General features: G+C 37.6%; 1 protein-coding gene across 1 annotated transcript in view; it reads right to left on the bottom strand.

Moving 5' to 3' along the window:
- Positions 1-25,463, bottom strand: part of LOC108772689 (Krueppel-like factor 6) — a 330,793-nt gene that overhangs the window by 20,518 nt on the left and 284,812 nt on the right. The gene's annotated exons all lie outside the window — the stretch shown is intronic.

Below are 25,463 nucleotides of genomic sequence, written 5' to 3'. Positions count from 1 at the left end.
GAAGTTGATGCTCTCCCGTAGGCTGTGCCAGTTTGGTACAGTTCCTTGGAGAGAGTACAAAGTTATGCTCCTCACTGCGAGGAATTATGCACCAACTATACCACACAAATGAGATTATAGCCCCCCCCCCCCCTCCCCGTTCTGGTTAAGTCTCCTTCGGGTCGTTCGTCCTGTCGACTTCTCTTTGAACGCTTCGCACAGCAAATAAACTATATGAAATAACAGCTGCGACATTATAATAGCTTGTGATTTTAATACGTATTGCGCACGTAAGTTTTAAACGTTAACAGTGTTATGACACAATGGTCTGTTCAGCTTTACGAGGATTCGATTATCGATTCTTGAAGAAATTGCGATTAAGACCATCCATTTTCGCTTCAACGCCATTGTTTCCACTTACTTTAATGAAATTCTTTACATTGTCATAGTCAAAGAAAATGTAATAAGATACAGTTAATGCAAACAAAAGACAGACGGTTGACGCAAAAATAAGAAACATTTAATGCGGAATTTCTTATATTGTTATTCGTTTTTTTTTAAATTAATTGCAATTTTATTTTCTAATACTTTTACACATAAACGATATTTATATTTTTCATTCGTACAGTTTTGTGATTTATTTTTTCTTATTATTGTTATATTCGTGCGATGGCGATACTGTCATATCAATATCGAGATCACATTTCCGTTTAGTAAGTTTCTCCGCAATCATCAACAACGCGGTACGTATAATAATTATCGGTGCGATATTCTGTAAGAGTAAATTATGCCAGCGTTGAACAGTCATATTATTCTTCTTTCCGCGAGCTAAAAATGATAGCTGACGCAAGCATTCTTTGGTATCTTCCTTCGGGCATTGTCTGCCAATTTATTATTCGCCCTAACGGTTACCATCAGGAGCGGCGGTTCTGTCTGACGCTATTACAAATGAAGCTATTCGGCTTTTATAAAGCTACTTTAAGAACGTTTGTTACATGCCGACGCTGGTAGCGACATAATATGGTCCATCGAGAAATATGTTCTTAACGTCATGGCACCACACATCTTAATAAACTGTCTCTTTGCAGCAGACAATTAAATTACGGTGTCCACCTCGGCTTTTTTAAAAACAGAAGTTTAAGAGTAAAGCGCCTAGAGCTTGTTTTATGTCAAGTCTTCAATTAAAAATAGTGTACGGAGAACTAAGTGAATTAGGAAGCACTGTTTTTTCCGCTGAGTGAGTCAGCTTTTGAAACCGCGATAAAAAATTAAAGGAGGAAGTGTGAAAGGCTTCTCTAGTTATCTTTAATATCGTAATTTACGATAAGTCTAGAATCAAACAACGAGCAAGAAGTCAAGTCTATTTTCCCGCCTGACAAAGATTCTTTGGGAACTGCAAAAAATGGCTCCGCGCCGAAGTTCGAGGGCTGCGTCTAATGCCGTCGGTCCCTTCTGCGAGAAAAATAATCGCCGCCGGGCTCCTTCATTATTCACGATTAAAGTTCGTCCGGGGGCACCGTGGGTACGACTAACGGCGTTAATATAACTTGGAAAGGAATTTTATCACTCGCTTAGGGACCGTTTCTCCTTCCCTGGGGCTTGCTCCAGCATCAACTGAACTTTACTAATCCTGACCTCCGAGGCACAGCTCTATATATAGACGACCGATCTATCCGTCGACTTAATCTGTCAGAAAATCTTCGAGGAAAACAACGTTAATCGTCGTTGCAAATAGAACAATATTAATGCCTTCGAAAAACCATGTGAATATTAATTGATTCTAATTAAAGACGTTTAAATAAGTAAAATATTTTCAACACGTATTTTTTTAATAAAACAAACAAAGTTAACAGGGTAAACAAAAAACTAGACAGAAAAATATAAAGTTGTATAAAATGTAGGAAAACGAAAAGTATTAAACGGTTTTATTATCAAAATAAAAAGATGAACGAAATTTTTTAGATTATAATATTGAGAACACAATGAGATAATGGAAAATAGATCATGCTTGTATAATGAAAACTCTTCGATTATTCAGTTTCAAAACAAATAAGCAGTTAATGTTTGATAATTATTATAATAACAACCTTTATACTTAACTAAAACAAAAGCATTTGCAAACTCGTGCTTAAATAATTTGTGACTAATATCAAAATTTCATCGTTTGTTACGATGTAATGTACAGTAATATTGATTCTGCAGTACCGTAACTCACCGCAAAACAGGAAGCAAATGCATTTACGAGGCTATGTACGACTCCGCTTTCGGGGAAACGGAATTCGATCTTTCGCAGTTTTTAGATTAATATTCCGGGAAGGTGGATGGTTTCGCGGAAGATATTTTGATTTTCTTTGTTTCCGTAACGGTAAACCGACTCTCTCGCCGCCGACTAGGAGTGCACGAAGGAATTGCCGGGAAAAATAACCGGGAGCTTTCCGGTTAAGCGCACACCCGTAGCTTTACGACTTCACGGAAACGAGTTGAAGCCGCGTCCTTTCGCTATTGGCTGCGTTAAATCCAAAACTGTGTAATAATTTAGAGAAGCCCACGGTGGTGTCCGTCTGTGTGTCCGCGGTCGATCACAATAGCCATACTAACGTTTTCCGTCAGAGTGCCCTATAAGCATCCGAATTGCGGAATTCTCTATTACGCTCTTCGCGATGAGCCCGCAGGCCATTCGTCCGCAGATTTATACGACCCTTCGTCGCTCTCTTCGTCATTGCCATGGAATTCTCCACCGGCGGAATTATACAGTTTGAGAACTTGTTCACTCATTTCATGTACACGACTATTTTAAATACAAGACCATCGTCACTCCATTTCCACGTGCGGTTTTGTCCGAGTTTTCGATTATATATGACTTAATTAAGTGTGAGAGTCGTGACGATCGTGTGACGTATTCAATATTGATAAACTAGTTTAAATGCACTCAAAGTTGTATCACCAATTTCTACGAGTGATATTCCTCTCGTGGGACCTGAGCAAACACTCGGCAAGTGCGAATTTTTTTTTACGATGTTTACTTTCTTTTAGCTGACGAAGGGATCGCGCTGCGAAGGACAGCGGCAATAAAAAAATTCCACGGATCGATAGGCCGAATGCTCGATGAAAAAGAACGATGAAAGGAGACCGTCTCGCCATTATGTTTTTATAGGTAAACCTGTAAGCCATTTGCAGCGGATTTATGAGGTTCCAGCAATTCCGCTGCATCACATACGCGATCAGCGAAAACATTCTCATTGCTCGTCAAACATCGTGTCAGACATTAAAGTATAATTATTCAGATATTAGGGTAATATTTTCAGCGTAATCAAAAATAAGATCGGATTTCAGACTTCTTATAGATATTAATAACTTACTTATTACATTAATAATAACGTTATTGTCATTATTATATATGTGCATCAAATATTATATGTATTACGTATATATAATAAGAAGATATATAATAACATAACACTCAATATATTTTTCATAAATAATATCATCAACACATTTATTATTACTATAGCTTTAGATTTAAACACATTAATTATAGCCATCAAATTTTTAACCATCAATCAATGTTATTACTCACATAAATCCTTGATAATAATCGTAAAAATTGATATATAGAGATAGTGCAAAACTCGCACAATTTCGCAGGAAATATAATTTGATTTTCTAGCGACCTAGTTGCAATTACGTCTCATTCGGTATCACGTAATGTTGTGATATCAAAGGACATTTGCGGATTTTTATTTCCCATGGAACCACGGGGACTTTCTACATTCGACCGACGAGGTCATATCTAAAAGGGAAAACGTCTTCGTCGGGCTCAATGGGCGCAGAAACAGTTCGGAGATAATGGTCACTCTCTACGACCGATAAGACCGTTCTTAATGATAACGGCGTCATTTCAGAGTTTGTGTAGGATAGAGCTCGATTCGTCGGTGGGCTATCACATCGGACAAATAGTAAGAAGAAAAAAAAAAAACGGAAGAGAAAAAGAAAATCGACTGAATCGTGGAACGGAGCGCGAAATCTGAACGGACAAAGAGGACATCGAGAACCCCATCTTGGATTCTCAAAATCTCTTATCGTAACCTGCTCGTAGATCCCTGAAAGCCGGACTCTTCTCTCTAGAGGCTAGCTGTCACCTTACTCTTCTCTCTATCTTCTTCTCTTTTTATCTCCTAACTGTAGTTTACGCAAACTCAAATCTCGCGTTATTCAACCCCGCTTCGACAGTAACGAGACCGGAACCCGTTGGATCTGGCGGTAACAATAAAATAAAGTATTTTCAAGGAGCCATGTGCCTTTCTGAAGCGGCAGGCTCGAACGTCGAGAACACTGGCGAGAGCCTCGACGACGGTGGGAAATGCTAAGAGAGAGGAAGTGAGGAGCGAGAAGAGAAAGCGAGTCACCCCCGAGGAGAAAGATAATTTTCTCCCGTCGCGGCGGAATTTCGCGCGGTGGATTCACCTTTTCTTCCCTCTCGCGCATTTTTCAGCCCTCACCTCGCGCACCCATCCTGGCGGACGTGAAGTTCCGCAGTAATTCCACGGGACTGTCATTAACAGAGCTCTCGCGGCTCGCTCGAGAGCGAATGAATGATAACCCGAACTCGCATTCGCGCACGAGTCCCTGCGCGCACTCGCGAGCGACCGTCGATGCATTTCAGCCCTCCCGCTAGGAGGACCACCACAGTGGCGGTCTGCCAGGTCGTTAAAGAGATCCCCGCGACTTTAAGGGCGCCGTAAACCCGCGAATTTATCTCGTCCTTTCCTCCTACTTTCCAGCTCCCCGCGCGTCTCTCTCCACTCGTCTGATCCCACCCACCCCCTCGCCACGTTCTCGGAACGACGAAATTTGGAAAGCGCGGTCGAGGTCGCCTCTTCCATCTCTGTCCCATCCTTTCTTTTAATCGTGCACCCTCTGGTTCCTCTCATTCTTTTCAAGTGGCAGCGGAAAGAAGGGAGCGGCGATCAGGTGCTTTTCATGGATATCGGAGCACTCCAGCTCGCGGACTGATTAAATGGAGTGTACCGTATCTTAATCTCGTACCGTATGCGCGTTCTCGTTTTGCGTTTGGAGATACGAAACCTCCGAAGCGACGGCGCGTTGGGGCCAGCAGCACAAGGATTTACGATTCTGGCCCTTCGAGCGTTTGAATTGCTATCTCGATTTTACAGACTCGAGGGTAGTATCGAATGGTGAAGCATCGTGCCAGCTTTTGCATCGCGAATTGTCTCTTGTCCTAGCAATATTTTAATCTGAGAGATACTAAGTACATATCATTTCAGGTAACATTAGCTAGATGTTTTATTAAAGAAAAATATAGAGAAACATGGTAATAAATTTTTTATCGCGTAAATGGAAAGAATTTTTTTGTTCAAGTACTTAAAAATATAACTAGATGAAAATAATTTTGTTGGACTATCAAATATGATAATTGCACAGAACGCTCAAATTAATTACTGGAATGTCAAAACTTTTTGTAGTATTGTTCATTATGCTTGAATTTTCTACATAATTATTTTCATGGTTCAACGTAATTATTTTCAGATTTATATGTATTTAAATTTCTATGTACTTCAGCAAAATCGTTCTTTTCGCATTTGTATATAGGACAAGCAAATTATATTCATAATAAAGCTACACACGTATACACATTCAATATATTCTAATATTAATTTTAAAATAATTTTATATATAATAAACTGAAAATTAACAAATATTTTTTTCGTAATTTCATCTTTTATATGTACTAATTATTTTTTATTAATTCTTACACGATAATTTGTCGGTTCTTTATTAGATACTCATTATGGGTCGTTCGTGTTCAAGCTAATTTTCATTACATTTACAAGCGTGTAAAAGTTATTAAATAATTCTTACATGTACTTTAACGTCTTTAGGAAGTACTTATGTACGTATTTAAAAAAAAAGGAAAGAACAGAGACCGTATTTAGACAAGTACTCCTAGTACTTCAAAGAAAGGAAATACGCAGAACTCAATCGTGTGTACTAAGGGTTACTACATTTCAGACCTTAAAAGACATTACATGTTCCTTAAATGTTGCCAGCGAAATCTTCCTCTAAAATGATATCGATCGCGTGGCGTCTAGTCCGGATCCATTGAGGAAATCCTAGCGAGGCGACATTCAAGGGAATGGCATCTAGAACGCGAGATCGTGGAGAGATACCATCCAGTCTGATCGTGTTTCGAGGCTTATGGTTTTCCTCCGCCATGCCGGTCGTCCACTCGAAAACGCGACGGAACGCCGTTATAGAGAAGACGATATCCCGGGGGTCAGGGTTAACGATGCTAACAAGCCGTGGCTGAGTGACTTACGACTAATTCAGCATCCGTCCCCTTTCTCTCTTTCCCCTTCTTCTCCGCTTATGTGTCTCGCGATGATGATTCTCGGACAGATGCCTAAGAAGAGAAAGAGACGGAGAGTCGGTATAAAGAGAGAGAAAGAGAGAGAGAGAAAGAGAAAGAGAGAGATTCCTCTTGTCCCGCCAATAGAATGCAATGAGGGCTAGCTCGGCTCGTTAGGGTGCAGCAATCGTACATACGTACGGCGAGACGATACAATTGTTTGTTATTGTTATGACGTCACCTTGTTAAGAGCGCTTTCGTGCTTCTAAGCTTGTTAACCGGTAATTTGTTACTGCCGCGATTCGCGGTAAGGAAATGAGGGAAAAGGAGCGGAAGTGAGCGTATCAGCTAGCAAACGATTTCCGGGTGTGTACAATCGCGAGCGATATATGTACTGCAATGCTCCTTAAAGAGGAACGAATTCGTGTAGGTTGGGCGTGTAAACTCGAGTCTAAGCCAGCGTTATTCAGTGCGCTTCAAGAGTACACGTAGTGTATCATTCATTCGTTCTCGTAGACATGTTTAATGACACGTTTTAGTTAGTATCTGTAAATCTTAATCTGTTAAAATAGAACTTGTGCTGCACTGTTAAATAAATAGTGTTAAATTTAACTTGGCACATAAGTTGCCACTGCTCTCACTCGATATATCGTTATTTTATACTAAAAAACAATGGTTAAATTTGACACTATATATAAATTTATATAACAGTATAATGGCATTTTTGTATGATTTTATTTAACAAAACGTCTTTTATCAAATAAAGTCACACAAATTCGAGGTAGATAACGAAGGATACCGTAAAACGTAAAATGAAATAATTGGCTTACGATGCACGACAATGATGAATCGCAAGGCAGGAAGCGCTTGCTTCAGAGGGTAAATTTATCTAAGGCGCGCGTTCCATCGCAATATCGGGTGTAATAGCAACTAAGCAAACAGCCGATTTTTATTAGCCCCTACAGTTCCTTTGTGAGAGGATAGGGGCTTATCGTCGAGAAGGAATCCTCTTGCGCTGCCTGCACTCGCCTTCTCATTGGCCCTCCTCTCTCGTTCCTCGGCAGCGGCCTTCAAAGCCAGCGGCAGCCCTCGACGAAGATTCGGAACACGAGAGGGATCAGTGCCAAGGATCATAGGGTTCAAATTCCTGGAAGAACCGCAAACTAACTGGCGTACAGTCGATACCAGAAAGGTATTCGGCCTCGAGCCAGCTCAGGAACCATACGTGGTTCCGTAGAAACACGCGCATGCATGAAAACACATATACACACGTACGCATCGATCGAGACGCAAGTTGCGTAACCATTCTGGTCTCATACTACCATCGAGATGATTCTCCCAAAGACGTCGTTACCGCCGTAGGTCGCAATCTTCTTCGCTTTCGAGCAAATCGAGCAAAAACTCGCCCTCAACGTCGACGCCGTCGTTCTTCGGGATCGTTCACATTCCTCGAGATTCTTTCGCGGTAGCTTTTCTTCCCCCGTTCCATCCCCTACGTAATGCCTGTCGGATAATTTTCCGCGCTTTTTTCTCCATTGCGAGTCGTGATATTTCTCCGTTCCTATTTAATTATTGTAATTTCTTTTATTTTGTTCGCAAACACAATCTTTGTTAATATCACATTGCATGTTGTATAACTACAAATACTAATTTTGAGTGAAAAAATGTTAAAAGTAATTATATTCTAACGCAATTAAATATATAGTCAATTTTCAGTCCTCGTGAACTTCATACAAGAAAATATAATTTATTTATTATATATATAATATATACACAGACAAAGAGAACGAAAGAGAAAATAAATTGGATAGAATTATTTAAAAACAATATAATTATCTGAAGAGTAATACGATTGTTAAATATTTTATTAAAAATAATATGTACGTAATTATAATCTTTATTTTTATCACTTGTTTTTGATTTGGACAATATAAACTGTAATTAATAAATTGTATAAACACTGTTGATACCTCGCTTTTAAAAGAAGTGATAATGCAATATGCACATGTAATACTAAATAATTCTATCCAATATATATTATCCAATAGTAATTGATTTACACCAAGTTATTTATACGAAGAAGCGTTGTACTGGACTTTCTCGTATCTGAACGATTTTAATTCGTCGAACGTTATCGATTAAAACGTCAAAGTCGGTAGATGCCGATGATACGCCGTAATGACAGGTGACATTGATGAGCGACCGGATGGCCGCTCGAAATTTACACGAAGCAATTATTCGTGAGAGAAATAAAATCTTCGATTGGAAAAAAAAGACGAAACCGAGTAAACGGAACATGCCGATAACACGTACAGTCTCGATGTTTCCTTCGTTGTGCTGGATTTAATCATTAATTGACAAAATTATCGTGATACAAATCTCTGTGTTAGTCTTCCAGCAAGTCAGGGAGAGGGCTAATTGAACATGTATTAGTATTGCGTAATGAACATTCAGTGAATAATAAAGACGCAACATATGAAGAAGCGCTTAATAAGAGTAAATAAATTAGAAACCATCTAGGTATGATAAATTTGATTTTCTATGCTTGCCGATCAGATTGCTCACGCGTTTCTTGTGAAAATGATATTTCCGTAATTACATACACACACACACACACATTTGGAATTAATGAGATTATCACATGAGGATGACATAAATATATTATTTTTTTATATGTAATTATCTACAAGTATCATATATGCTCGTTCAAAAACCATAAATTTTTAATAACTTATTTTGCACTGGTTATTTTGCATAATTCAATATGTACATAATTCCATTGTACATTAATACAATATATTTCTGGAAAAAATAATTCTATAAATTTCATTCAGATAATATACCTAAATAATATTTTAAAATAAAATACAGATTGAAATATTGTAGGGGGATTAAAAATTAATCTCTATTTTATCATCTATTTCCCGGAGTTATATATTTTGAAAAATAGCATACTATATGACAAACGTGTTAGTGAACAACGAAGAAAAAGCAATATGGCGGATGTTACGAGATGAAATGCATCGACCGGCTTTACCAGTAGTGAAATATGTATCCGCCATGTCCGCTCAGTGGAGTGGCGGAGTAGTTTGAGTCTTCTATTCGCGAGAAATGGCGAGGATGAGTGGACGGAGATGTCAATACGTCATCCTCGTGCATCTACCGCATCACAGGGGCTGATGAGAACGTGCCAGCGAAGAGTCACAAGCTGTTGGGTTGGGGAAGGAATGAAGGCGATGATAAAAGAAAGTTATGTATTATATAATGAAGAGGATTTTTTAAGAGAAAAAATATGAAATATATAGAAATTTTAAAATATGTAAGATACATCGTGAGGCATATGGAAATGTAGATAAATAGGAATAATTGCGCAAATTGCACAGAACAGTTATTAATATTTATGGCTAAATGTAAATATAAAGTAGAAAAATACAAAAGATACAAAAACAGTTGCCAATAACAAGATTTCAATGACTGTAATAAAATATCAATAAAAGAGATTCTCGCGTTAAACATTAATTAAGTTTCTATTAAACAAATAAATTAATAATTCTTTTATTTGTTGAATTGACAAAATTTTTAACCAGAAATGCAACAATCTTTGTAAATTAAAATGATAGTTAAAATGATAATCACTTAAATTACGTTTATGATTTAGCAAATTTATTAATAGTAAACATGGAAAATGTGGACAGTTTATGTGAAGAATAAGATCCTGTTTGAGATCTTGTCGTTCAGCTTGCAAAACAAGACTCGTAACTCAGTGCTTCCTTTGCTTTTTTTTAATAATTCTTCATCTCAAACTCGTCTTAGCGGAGATTACTATTGAGAGCACGATTTCTTCGTTGCTCTCCCCTGCTCTTTCCTCTCCAATGCTCTCTATTTCGACCGATTAGCTGCCGCTTCCTAGTCGGCAGTCACAGTTCGCGTGCGGTTCTGCCTACCTCAGTCTTCGTAAATCTAGGTAATGAGGCGTGACGAAATGCAGAGCTCTACCTGACGAACTGTAATGCTGGGGACTGACGATTGATTCCGATCTCGTCTTGTATTCATGGCAAATTCATTCGCTTAACTCACCGCATTCGCCACTCACAATTCGTTCTGTGGAATATCTGACTTCCTTATCCTTATAATTAGTTATAAATAAGCAGTTCAAAGAACGATGCGGGCTATTTAAAGAACACGAATATTATACTCTACGTAAAATTAAATTCCACGACGTTGTGAATAACAAATTAATGGTAAGCGTTCTTGCGTATTCATTATTATTATACCATTGCAATAAAATTATAATAGCAACTGGATATTGAATTTATGATTGGTAACATTATTTGAAATCCTAATAATTAATTCGCAAATATAATATTGACATTTTCCGACAATTTAAAATGTTTTTTCTTCCTTCTTATAAAATATATCACGTTTTATCTTTCTCTCGCTTTTTCTTAAAATATTCTCCACGTTTCAATTGAATTGGCTATTAACTTTTCAATTTCTCATAAATATAAAGAACATTTATGTTAAAATACATTTAGCTGTACATCTACTGAAGATAAAGGTTCCTAAAATCGGTAGCTACATAACGTATGTAACAGCTTCAACGTTTAACTGCACACAGCTATTAATTTTCAAAGTTCACTACTAAATTATATGTACATATATCTACCACATTTACCCCGATCCGTTTAACGGCATGTCTCGCAGTTTTCCGAAGTTTCCGACATTTAATCTTTACGCCTTTTTACACTTTTTTTTTCATCTCGTACCCTTCAATTAGAAACAATAACGCGTCGGACGCGAAACGCGCGCACGTCGCCGTGAAATTTAATTCCCCGTTTCACAAAGTCGTCGACGTATTCCGCGTCTTCGTTTCTCAACGAAGAATATTAATCCGCCGTAAGGTTCGCCGCGAGAAAGAGAGAGTTAACGTCTCGACGGTTCCTTGTAAAAATCGTTATTCCGCGTCGTTGAATCACGAGGATCCCGAGGAGGCCCGGTAGCGTCGGAGGCGTACGGCAGACATTATTAAATTACATTTAGAAGCAGCGCGGAGGTAAGGCAAGGGGTGCAGAGGTGGCGAAGGAAGACGAGGAAAAGTGACGGGGAGAACGAAGCGCGACGATGGAGCACGCGGCGGGGGAGGAGGGGGGAGGGGATTCGCGGGGGTACGCGGTCGCGGCTGTATATATTAATTTGGCGCCAACAATACATATTCAAGTTGGAATTCATACGCTGTCAGAGGCAGTGCGCTTGGTCGAGTGAATAGACAGACATTATGGATGTCGTACGGAAGCGGGAGAGCTACCGGAGGATAGAGGGGGAATGTGCGCGGCGTTACGAGACCCACGAGTTTCACGTATGCCTCGCGCCCGTACGACCGCAGGGAACCGAGTATGCGATCCCGGCAGGTGAAGGGGAACAGGGAAAATACATGAAGCGGTGCGGGGGTACTCTCTGATAGAGTGGAGGGAAAGAGGGTGCGCGTCGCACGTTCCATGGCGACGTGACATCCTATTCGGGAACATGGGCAGCATGTAACGAGCGATTCCGAAGCTACTCTTCCGCCGTCTATCAGAGGAGAGCCTTCGTCCGATCCCGAGAGATTCGGACATCGAGGATTCGTCGCGACATTCGTGTCGAAGATTGCCACCGGCGAGGAAATACTTGCACCAGAAGTGTCTTTCAAAGACTTTCTACAATAATAAAAGATATAGCGAAAGGTATTTATAACAAAATACTAATGTTCCTTTCTTCTGTTCAGGGTAAGATTTACTTTCATCTCGGTTCAACTTGCTGTTTATCTTTCTCTAACGTTCAGAATTCTAAGAATTAGAAAAAGATAAAGAGTACTTCTTAAAACTTTTAGAGCGAATCTTACTATTCTGAGGAGTGTGAAATCTCATTCTCTTTTTCAAGACTGACTCAATTTTCACTCTGTAGGGTAAAAGATTCTACTTCAAAAAAGAGTTTAGAAAGTAAGTTAAGCCAAGATTAAAGTTAATCTAAATTAGATAGAAAGAATGTAGGTCAGAAATCGGATGCTCAACGGTATAAATGTTGCATTAGCACAACAGAATCTATTCGAATCGTTCTAGAATTTATACGCATTGCAGCGTGACGTACACAGCGAGGCGGTAAGAGGATCCTAATTTATTTCAATTGTGCTCTGCTAATGCGGGCCATCATTTTGTAATTCAATAACGTTCGACTTTCGATACGTTCGCGATTGATCGACTGTAATGCAAATCTCATTACTTCTTTTATGGAAGAAGGATAACGTTACGGGATAGGCAGAAGGAACGTTACCGTGTAGGTAGACGGTCGTTAGCAACTGCCATAACGCGACGAAGAGAGCTACAACGTGCGGTGGTTGGACTGCGCGAAGATGTGAACGTAATATCTGATATCGACTGAATGCCGCTGTCTTCTTCACAAGAATGTAAAAGATTTGTCTTTTTATCGTAATTGAAAAACAAATTCTATAAAAGTTTATCATTCATGGAAATATATCACTCATTATTGCTATAACAAATAAGTTTTTTAGAAAATGAATTCTGAGTTATTATATTAAAGTTTCATATTATTAAATTTAAAATAAAACTGGGTGAGAGATAAAACTCACTGCAAAGGAGTAAAAGTACGTTCTTTTAAAGTATCATACATTCGTTTGTTTTTTCTTTATATATTTTTTAAGAAACTAAAAAATGACAATTTTTGAGTTACATAAATTATTCTTTATTCAGAAAATAAGATCTTTATAACAACTTACGAGGCAAAACATATTTTGTTGAAAAGTATTATATAGTGTTATCGATGCTTCTTATTATCTTGTTTAATTATTTTCTATTTAAGATTTTTTTTTATATGTGCACGTGTGTGATAAAAATAGCGTGAAAATTTTACAGTTTGCATTTATCCAGAATATATAAAATTACTAATTATATTCACTGCATCATTATCAAATAATATCTTTTAATAATTATCGTTAACTTTTGTTAATGATTCATTACTGAATACCGTTACAGAATCACGTGTGACTATAATGTTAAATGTCGATAAACTGTCATCCCCGCAGAAGGAAAATTGCTTCATTCAAGAGGCGGTTATTATCATAAAGTGGATAATATAGCTATGCGAGTTTCAGAGTATTCACGATGCCAATATACGTTGATTGTCATTGTTCGTTACAAAATACTTGAGGAATAGCATCCTGGCGCCACGCAAACTTTATATTCACTTATCCCGCTCGTAAATTTTATTTCAGTTTCCATAGATCCTTCTCTCAAATTTTATCAACGAAAGGGACAAATCGAATCGCGCGAGCGACGAATTCACCCGTCGATCGGGGTAAATTCGGTCTGAATGAGGAAAACGGGGCTAAGCGGGCTCGGCCGAGCGGAAGGAAAGAAGCCGCGCGATGGGCCCGTGGCCAACGTATATAGGACGAAGCTACGGATGTACGAGCGCGTAAATCACCGATGCGCAGACCGGGGATGAAACTTCGGGTCCGCTTGTGTAGCGGGTGGGCGATGAAGCCGGAGGCCATAACTTTAAGCCGCTCGACTTGCTCGACAACGACGACGACGACGACAACGACAGTGAGAACGACGACGACGACGACGGTGGCGAGAACGAAGACGACGAAGAAACCACGCATCGAGTCGCGCACGGCCGACTTTCCGCGGGATTCCGGTGTTCCATTTACGGTGAAGGAGCGTGCGCGATACAAGCGCCGGTGTACTCTCACCCGTGCCAGAAGCGATTGTTTTATACGGGCCAGAACTAGGGAATACATTACGTCTCGCCTAAACTGAATACGGAACGCGCATGTTAGGAGAGAGAGAAAATGTTTTTCCCCGACGACGTCGCGGGCAAGAAGGAAAATTGCCGCGGTCGCGCAATTTGTCGCGAGCGCATTGTCACAGTTCTACGTTATATATACCTTTGCATGAATACAATATATGTGTAATTTCCCAGTGTAATAAATTTATTTGCACATTCCTCGCATACTACGCGACCGAAATGAAATATGATCCACGAGCTCTCTCCATGAAAGTTATTTAAATAAAATAAAAAAATTTACTATATAAAATAAAATCGGGAAATTTATCACGGAAAATTAAATAATCACTCACTCATGAAGCATCGCAAAACATGTGTTGCAACGTTTGCCGTGTGTGTACATTTAAAATATAATCGATTACTTTCTATTTGCTCAATAAAAACTTTCGATGTCGCTTACATACTTTTCAAAAAATATTTGTCAAAATATAATTTAACCGTAAAAAGCGTTACGTAATGAAGGATTAAAATCTCCGTCTGGAATTTTAAAGAGGTGCATTACGGTATACGTGATTCACTTTCTGCGTGCGCGCCGTTTATGGGATGCGCGCGCGTGAAAGTATGTCTTACCAGATGCCATCGTCCAACAGACGATTATTTCACGACACCAACGTAATCGTGGACTTTCGTTCTCGAGGCAACCTTTTATTATCGCGCGACGTGGTGCATGAACCTTTTATATAGAACCATGCGGCGCCGCTCGCAGAGCACGCTTATCATCGCCATTACTCTTGTAGATGATGGACTGCCCCAAATATAGCTCGGGTTTATGCAGTTTATGTTAAATAAAGATCTTTAAAATTTTTCATAATACATATTTATGGTATTATTTTTTTTTTTTACGGAATCAACAAAAGTGTTCTATTGCCAATTGTGATGGGAACGTGCTTATCCGAAGAAATTATAATGAGACATGAAGTAACTCTCGAGGTAACTTTACTCAATGTGGGTATTGAAATTTTACTAAAAGTATTGAAAGTGGTTAGATTCAAAATAGGAAACATTTCTTAATGTTAATTGAAAATATAAGATATTTCTAATATTTGAAGATTAAACGAACTTATCTAAAGTTTGATCGAAATTATATGAATAAAGAGCCTCGTTTGAAAAGATTACAACATATGTATAGTACTTCTCTGAGATGCTACTGTTGTAATTTTGAAAGCAGGGCTTAAAATATAATTATTATATTATAGGTACAGTGAAAATTTAACCATCAGTGTAATTACTTATGAATAGCACATAAACCATATCGGATTGCAATTACTTTAGCATAAAAATTAAATAAAAATTTAAATTTTTTTAATATTAAAAATAAATTTAAATATTTATCTGTTTATAATTTAATTCCAAACGAATATGGAATATGCGTAAATTTGAAACAAACAGAAAATTAATATTCTAAATAAAAATATACTGTACCAGTGACACAGATTTTTGTGCGTTTAAATTTTTATAGCAATTTCATTAATAATTCATATTAATAATACATGCTTCAATAAAATTCTCTCATTTTTAAAATATTATATTTATACGTAGTTCAATTAAAATTAATCGATATTCCTCTGATCTTGCATATCAAAAAGTTATGCAATCGATCGGGAGCTCATTCGAAAGTGTAGGATCAAGATAACCTTGGCGGCCCTTCAAAAGGAAATCGATCTTTCGTAAAAACGTTTCGAGAACACAATCTCGTTGTGAACGTCGCGACTATACTGTCAGTGTGAGATGAAAACCGGAGAGGCAAGTAGTACTAAAAGCAGCGCAATTAACGAGAGCGCGTTTTAACGAATCGCCATGGCGCGCGCGGTACATACTTCACGCTGAAATTCAGCGGGATAATTTTAATTAAAGCGTGGTCCCGTCCGAGTTTTACTCATCTGCAATTTACAGGAAAGTAGAATGCAATCAGATACGGTGCGAAATAATAAAATCACAAATCTCCATCTAATCTATTCTATAACGTAATCGATGTACTTATTATTATTACGCAATTTCATAAAAATATTGTAATTAATAATAAATTAATGATTCATTATAATATAGCAAATGCGCAATTAGACTTCGAATTAATTTAATTTAATATCTCATCGTGCAAAATGCAAAAAGATATTAATATTATATGAATAAAACTCATATCGTACTGATATTACAATACTCTGTGATTAGAATTTTGTATGACACCTTTAGATTGTAGAAGAATTGCGAATATCTATCTCATTTGTGCATCGACATCCTTTTGCAATTTTTCCGGAATATCTCTTAATGGAATAGTATTATATTCTAAGAGCGAATCGTTAATCATGACCTCTTAATACTTTATTGGGTCCTCGTATCTTTTCGTTCTATCAACTTACACGCGAAACAAAATATACCGTAATTCCTCACTGTACAATTTACAGAGTCTGTTCAGCAAACGTGTGCTCAATCTCATGTTAAATGAAAAAATTATTCCCAGTAAGTTGCTACGTGTCGAAGATAAAACCGAGTAAATAAATCCTGCCGACCGAACAGCGCAACGCACTAGCGCAGCTGCAGTTAACGTCGATTAAACGACACGGTTGAGCCATTTTTCCGCGGGTAATTTATTTCATTAAAAAGTTCAGCGCGATAACTTAAAGTTTCAACGTTTCGGTGTCCTTTCTCCCATCCACGGGACAGCTTTTACCGGCTCGTTAACGGCTCGGTTAGCCCGTGCGCATTCCGCTTCTTTCTCCATTTATCTTATTTTCAGACCGATGCATAATTCAAGCGTTTTGCGGTCGCCGCGCGGTGATGCAAAATGCGTATACCGTTCGATCCCTCGATCTATGTCCGTGCACCACTTCTAACTCGACGGTGCCCATTAATGGTGATTTGTCGACAAATGGTGCGAGTCATAATGCCCTACTGTTTTGCATGCTTCCATCGTTCCGCGAGAAAATTACGAGAAAATAAGCTCGACATGGAGTTGGAATCCGATATCATGCAATTGTAATTTAATCTGATGGTCTTCCTCGCGTCCGTTCTACTATTGGTTTCGAAAGTCAGGTATAGTATAAAGGCGTTAAGATATCACGCAAATATTATTCTTAATAAATTTGCACGAAGCTTATACTCTTACAACTTGATTTTATACTCTAAATATTTACGTACATTACAAAATATGACTATGCGTTATTGACAGATATTGGAGAAAGAAAAAAGGAAAGCATGATTTAGAAGAAATTATTAATGATTATTATCTGCTAGATAATAATTTATATTGTAACATGATTATTATGATGCAATTATATATAATTTTTATATATTATATACAATTGCTTCATAATAATGCATTACATTTTTAAATAGAAATGAATAATTTGGTGTAGATCTAAAATTTTGTTGAATCAACAAAATAATTACGTTGAAATTACCGATTGATTAACAGGATGTATCAAATAGCCAGTGATCTATTAGTATCGCACACCGATGGCTTCCCTCTTTTTAGTTCGCTCATCAAATTAGCGTTTTTATTCTCAGTACTAGCGAAAAAATTTCAATCTTATCTCCGGGCCAAATGTCTCCGATAAATTTTTTTACAGTGACTATACTCGACGCTTTCGAGGGTTCTCCGACCAGAGCTCATCCTGGGCGGATCTGATGTCCCTTAGTCTACGGTCTGAACAGGTTCGGAGAACGACAACAACGGATACGGAGACGAGGCACGATGAGGAAGAGCACAAGGACTAGGAGGAGGCGGAAGAGGAAAGAGGGGGAGGGCTGACTTTGTTGTTCGTAGGTAGGTTTACACGGCCAATCTCGCTTTGATGTCCCCCTTCCTCAGCCTCCCTTTCGACCTTCTCGACAACGACACAACCCCCTTACGAGCAGGGGTACGTACTCTGCGCGATGTGTGTCATGTACAGGTACGTGTATGATACGCACACGCTCGTGCATCTTATTCCATTCTCCAATTTCGCATTTAAGAGAATATAGCCACCGTAATTGATAAACTGCCTACACTAGAGACGCGATATTATTTGCAAAACGACGGATATAAGACAGCGAATACAAGAGTTCTCTATACAAATACCAAGAACGCGTGGAAAACTAAAATTAATTACTTTTTTATTTTATAGAGCTTCCCCTATTTACACGATATTTTATCAATTTGCCAATTTATACATCAACATTTCATTTTACTTTACATCTTAATTATAACAGTTATTGTTTTATAAATTTTATAATAAAGCCATACTAGGCTATTACATAAAAATTATCGATTACGAAAAGCTACACTCAAAAAAAGAATTAATTTAATTTTAAAATATTAAAATGTTTTATTCCCGTCCCTGATTTTAAATACTCAGAAATGTTTTAGTTTTAAACTCTCTTTTTCGATAAACAAAATACGCTGTGTTTAAGTTTCAAACAATGAAACGTTTAAAATTAAAATATCTTTTATCCATTAAACGTTTGTTTTGCAAAGACGTTGTAAACGTAAACATTTTTAACTGCACTTTTTACATAGCTTAAATAAAAATGTTTAATATATACCGTTATTTCCTACAAGGGAAGAAGCGTAACATGTACATTAGATCGATGTTAACACGCACCTAATTATTGCGTTCCTCGACTGTCCGATCTTCCCGACTTGGCACGAAGATAAACCGGGGCTGACAATGAAATTCCCAATTAATTGACCGACTCCGCGTTGAGCTCTGTAGTGTCGTTCGGTTCAGCACGCCCGTTATTTCGAATTTTAACATCTTCTCCCGTTTCGCGCATCGTGTACCAACCAAATCAGTCGTCTCGATCGCAATCGCGAGTGCAGTCCATAAATTCAGTTAGCAGTCGGTCCGAAGCCGCTTGTGGCACGCAATCGAGAAGAACGCTCAAGAATTCAAGACGCTGAAGATGAAGGTAATTTCTCCCGACGGCTCTTTAGTTTGCATGCCTCGAACCGAACACCTGCGACCTCGTATCGGCCAATCTTACTCGACGTCTCGGTATCGGTATAAAGCCGACCAACTTGTCCATTGCTCGAGAACTCATCTCTTCAAAGCACACGATAACTTTTTTTCGCATAAGTGTCATATTGATGTGAATATTTTTTGTAATAAAAATTGAGTTGCTAACTGAGTTGAAATTTCGAATAATAATAGCAACCAGTAGCGAATTAAAATATTTGAAAGTTCTGAAGGTAATTAAATTTTATTTTGTAATTCTTTTCAGTATTATTAAAAATAATTACATAAAAAAATTTGTTATTGAATATTAACATGTTATTGTGTAATGCTAAAGGAACATGTGGGTCCTTCAGATTCATTAAATTTTTTGTTATTAATTTTCTTTTTTTTAATAAGTACCTCATTTAAACTTATTGTTAGCATAAATATAAAACGATAATTAATTAACGTAAATAGGACAAAACTGTGAAAAATAGAAAATTATGAAACAAAATAAAATTGTAAAATTCCAAATCATTACTCTATTTAAAAACTATGAAAATGTTCTAGGATTATCAAGACTTATAGGTTCTAATTATGGGATTAAAGATGATTACTTTCAATTTTTAGTAAGAACAATTACTTACAATTTTAATTTATATCTCAATTAATAATTATCTATATAAAACTGAAATTTAAATATGACAAAAATTTAAAAATATAGTATAAAATAAAAAATTTTTATAAAGAATATCTCGTGTGAATTTCGCTCTCCTCTGGACTGTAAAATTACGCATATTCGTAACACGTTAATATGCCACAAGAAGTTAGAGAATTTAAGTTCGCGTTTATCACATCGTATATCAGTTATTCCAAGAGGTTGCACGTCGCCGCGGAACATTTAACTGAAGTTTTACGCGATCTGATGGGCGACGTGTTACAAAAGAGCGGTTTCGCTAGCTTACTGCATTTATGCGTTGCGTCGATATATCGGCACGGCAATAAACTGTGTGCGCGTGACCGGAAAGCCGCAACGCCAAGTCGTAATCTTACAAACGGTAAGTTGCGAAACGAGCGTAATCGCACATTCTCGGCGCACGGATCTTGTCCGTGCTTATTTATTTGCAATTCCGCGTTAATTCGGGAATTTATGCAGCCGACGATATCAACGCCTCACGCAGACCTGAATCTCTCAGGATATCCCTGAAGTTTATACGACCGGTTTCACCGCTCCCTTTTTAGTTTGTCGCTGATATATGCGCACACCTTCCTTCTTCAATAGAAAGAAACTTGATCTTCGCCGTGAAAAGAGAAGATGAGTCTTCGCTATGCAACTGCATGCAACAGTAACGAAAGAAGATATGAAAATCGAAGAAGTCGAAGCATCCACATCGTGTGTTATATTAAAGAATAATTTCAATGGAACTATAAATAAACATTAATGTATATTAACTAATTTCCGATTGACTGAATTCATTATATAGCATGTATATATGAATTTATTATAATTATTCATGCTGTGTGTACGAAAAAGTATTTTAGGTAAATTAAGTTAATCCAAGATAAGCCAGTTCGAGTGCAAGACTCAGCCTCGATACAAGACTCGTGTCTTTAAGTAGCGGATTAAATTCAGGTTCATGTATACTTTGAATAGAGGATTATGTTAACAGTACGATACAGTGTAATTTCTTAGTGGCGAAGACTAAAACGTGACTGAGGCTAAAAACGAGAGTCTCATTTCTCACGTACACACGTAGCACACATGCATACATACTCTGGAAACTGTGCGGTCTCCTCTTCACTTGTTGCGCTTTATACGCGAACACAAGGAAGTCATTCCATTCGCCGCGACATTCCGCGTGCGCGAATTAATTGTCGATGTTAAATTGTACCGTTCTTAATCCGCCCCTATCGCGAAAGTCCGAGACGTTTCATTACGACGGCCCATAAAACGTTGCTCCAATTTTCCATGTCGAAGATTAGATATAGCGTAGCTTCAGTGAACGTTGACGGTAATTATTTCCCTGAGCGATATCTATCTAGAACATTGAGATTGTAATACAATTAGAAACGTGCTGATTTAGCACTAGCACACGTTTATGCAGAATTTTCATAGATATACATGTATCGTCATTGGTGACACAATCATTCTCTTTTGGAATTTATTATTAACATTTTATGAAAGTTTATTAGAACAATTTATATGGTAATAACATTTTTTTTTAAATGTTATAAAATTCTTTACCGATCAAAATGTTGATTTTATTTAAAATATGTATATTTATTTAAAAAATTTATCTGTGGAAACTCATTAAATTCAAATTAAAACTAATAATAACTATAATGCGTCTCAATTCTTGCCACAATTATTAATTGTGGTAACCGAGAGTTAGAAAAGAAAAATTGTTGTAATTACTATATAATTTAAATATAATATATATAGTCATTTTTTCAATGTCAATTATATATTTTTATGATAAAACTACAAATAAATAATTTATTAAATATTAAGATTATCGCAGTAATAGATATAAAAATGAATCTCCTAACCAAATTATTTTACTATGCAATTATAGTTACAAATATCAAACACTTCTCTATCGAAATTTCTAAAAATATTTCTCAGTATCTACGCGTGATTACTTACAAATTTCGTTAAACTCTCACTATGGATCGAAAGATCGCAGCTAACGATTTCCATTTCAAGATACGATCTCGTTACTTTCATTATCGCGCAAGTCGCGTAAGACTTGGCGCGATACGTCCATATACGTAATACGCTCGCTGTGCGTCGTGAGCGGGAATCTCTACGGTCCATAAAGATTTTTATGGCGACGTCCTGCACGCGGTACCAAGTTTCTCTCGGTTTCCTAGCCGACCCTGACCGCAACTCCTCGTTCCGCAAGGTAATACCGGTCGAGGATCGCTGTCACTCATAAAATCCCAATGAACACCACGACGTTGAGAGAACGCGAAGCAAGTGAGATGATAACGCCATCTGATATCTACCGTTTGTGCACTATTATACAGCTCGATCGATTAACTGTATGCGGAATTGTTACTTGGTCTGACAGAGTAATCTGCAGAGAGAAACCTGATGTACTGAGTATATATGTGGTGGATATGTCTACAGGTTGTTCTGCAAATGCTGGATTTGCGGTAACGCATGCCAAAGATGCAATTATAAAGAGAAATTGGTTGTCATGAGCGTAATGAATTAAGATATTATCGTAATATAAGAAAAGGACAAAATTATTTGAGATAATCCGAAAGATGATTGCTCGAGCAGAAAAAAAAGTAATGAGCTGTAACATAAAAAGAACAGGCACATTTGACATTTAATATGTACAGAAATATCAATATAATAAAAGTACCATAATAAATTATAATAAAAAATTAAAATTGTGTATATGTTGTTTATCTAATATAAGTATTAATCATAGATGCTGTCATATTAATTAAGCAGGAAGACTCGTATATAATTTTTGTTTTGATACGCGAAGTGCAACAGCGCTAATACGGTAAATTACAAACATTGTATCGTAAAAAGAAAGAATTTCTTGCGTGAAAAATCTTCATCGATGACTCAAACAACGGAGAAGCAATGAATTATACTAAAAGTTGCCTAATAAGCGTGCCCATTCACGTGCATAATCATGCAATTAGTTTGATTGCTCGGAGGTAAAGTTTTTTAATAATACGTAGTCGCTTGCGAAGTTCCGCAAGGCAAATGCGTTATGGAAACACGCCGTAGGGTCCGTACGAGTTAGTTACGCAAGGAAATCTCCTCGCGCCATAAAGATTTTTACGGGTGCATCTTATGTGTCTCGCTCGGTGCTCTGATACTCGTTTGCCCACCGACCCTGACCGCAACTTACGCGGTAATACGATCAAACATCGCGAAAGATCGTAAACCTTGATGAACACTATAGAACATTATATCGGGGTGAAGGAGAAAGACGACACGGGACAAAATATCGTCGGGAATATATGATAGAATAATTTATGCATTATCACTCGGTTTAGTGAAGGGAACACAATCCGGATGTAAGACGATCATATAAATCACTCAATAAGTTGTCGCTAAAGAATACAATGGTCGACAAATATTGTCTTGAAAAGATAAAGATAAATTTTCAATATACTGTTTGCTAAACCAATTTGATTGAATAAATTAGAGAATTAATATACTTTTTAAATAAAAGTTTAAACGTACACTGAAATAGCTTTAAATTTTAGCTTTGTTTTAAAAAAATCTGCAATAAAGTATCGACATATTTTTCAAATAACTACTAACTTACAGTATCTGTATGACACATTATAGATATATGTAAGGTGCATATTCAAGATTTTAGGATTATTAGAATAATAAGAGCAATACTAATCGATTCTGAAAAGACTTAACGTGCAAAACTTGACAATACCTTAATGCAGCAAATCTCCGTTTCTCCTATACGAAACTTTATTTCATTGATCGTTAAGTCTTCTAGAACAATCCCTCGGTTTATAACTTTATAATCATTCTAAACCGAGAAGCGAAACATTTCCCGCTACACCTGCTAGCGCTGTAAGCCGGCGCGAGTTGCCGCACGTGGAGTAACAATGCGGGATGCGGAAACTTTCGCGCGTAATCGTCGAATTTGCACATAAATCGGCGGAGGATGTCACGCTCGCGCGCCTCGCGCGATTTATCCCACCTACAGGCAATTATTCACGCGCTTACACGAGGCGACGCGATGCAAGCTTTCCGGACAGAAATTAATTTCGCGATAAAAATCTGTGGGACTCGTAAAAAATTTTTACGGATTATTCCTGCCGCGCGGCCTCGAACCGCAAACGGCGTATCTCTCGCGACAATACGACTGCAAATCGCGAGCGATCGTAAAGCTCAACGTATATCATAGGTATTTAAATAGGGAGAGAAGCGAGAAAGTCCCTCAGGATGAGTGAGACAAGATAAATCAATGCGAGATGGAGGAAGAAGAGCAGAGAAAACAATAACTGCCAATATCACCATCCGAGGACATTTACGTCAAATTATTCAATTTAATTAACCACCGTCATTAAATACCGCGGCCTTTAGCGATTTGTGATGAGCACGTAACGGCGCGGAATCTCTTCTCGCACGATCAAAGATCAGCTGCGGTCGCAACTTTCGCTTTTATGGCGAAACTTTGGATTTCGTTGGCCGCGTAGAACGTCTACGTGGTTCTCACCGTGCACAAAGTTTACGGATGTTTGGTAAAGGTTACGTAGAATCGTATTTGGTTGTTTTTCGACAAACTTAAAATTAACTCTATTTGCGCAAATCAGGTTTGGTAACAAAATTTCAACTTGCATCTTAAAAAACATATCTATAAAAGTAGCAGAAATAATCGTTCAATTAAATATTTTACAAGAAATGATCAGTCGGTATACATTAATTGAAGAGATGCAATTTGTAAGTAAGAATTCTTATAAAAAAATTTTGAAACACGGTACATAAGAAACTATTTTATTATATTTCATATCATATAATGTAGATAAAACAAAACATAATAGATACAATGACAAGAATATTTAATTACTTGTCTCCAAAAAATTAATAAGTATGGGGAATTATTCAGTATTTATACGCGAAGTAGGTATACAGAATTTATATGCGAACTGAAAGAATGATGACATCGTATCGTAATTATTATTACGTAATTATTGCTATCAAAAAGCAGTGGACCAAAATGAGAATAAATAAACATCTCTTATTTGCACGTTTACGAATTGATGCAACAGAATGCAAGATTAATTCATGCCGTTAATTCATTCCAAAGTAAGATTCGATTCGTGTCATTAAAAATGCACGAACATTACGAGTCTCGTTAAGACGTGAAAAACAAGGAGTGAATCGTGTCATTGCTTACAGTGCGATCGCTTTCGCGTTCTTTTCGCCGCGAGCAGTCCTGAAATTTTTTACACCATGCGCGCGTAAATCCCGGCGAATTTAATACTCGTCTTAACGTCCGCGAGCGGTATGCAGATTTACGACGGCAATTTATTACACATTTTAAAGCCGATGACGCGGAAAACGCGAGGGGAGGGCGCAAAGCAGGCGGCGAATTCGCTCCTCCACCGCGAACGAAATCGCGCGAGAGATCGAAGCGGATTATCGCGTTAGATCCCGTTATCTCGATCTACAACCAACGACACTCGATCGATTCTCGAAAGAAATCGCATTCCTGATGATTGGTGTACGAAAGAAGGAAAGAAAAAGAAGCACGACGTAAAGCGGAAAGAAGAATTCGTCGTCGGAAGCGAATGAACGAGCGAACGATATCGCAGTGAATTGACGATTTGAAATCCTGTAACCGGACGACGGGGGGGGGGGG

Source organism: Cyphomyrmex costatus, unplaced genomic scaffold (assembly GCF_001594065.2).
Source record: "Cyphomyrmex costatus isolate MS0001 unplaced genomic scaffold, Ccosl1.0 scaffold193, whole genome shotgun sequence".
NCBI classification, from domain to species: Eukaryota; Metazoa; Arthropoda; class Insecta; order Hymenoptera; family Formicidae; genus Cyphomyrmex; species Cyphomyrmex costatus.
Note: the sequence above shows the minus strand (reverse complement) of the source record. Positions and strands in the feature narration are given on the sequence as shown.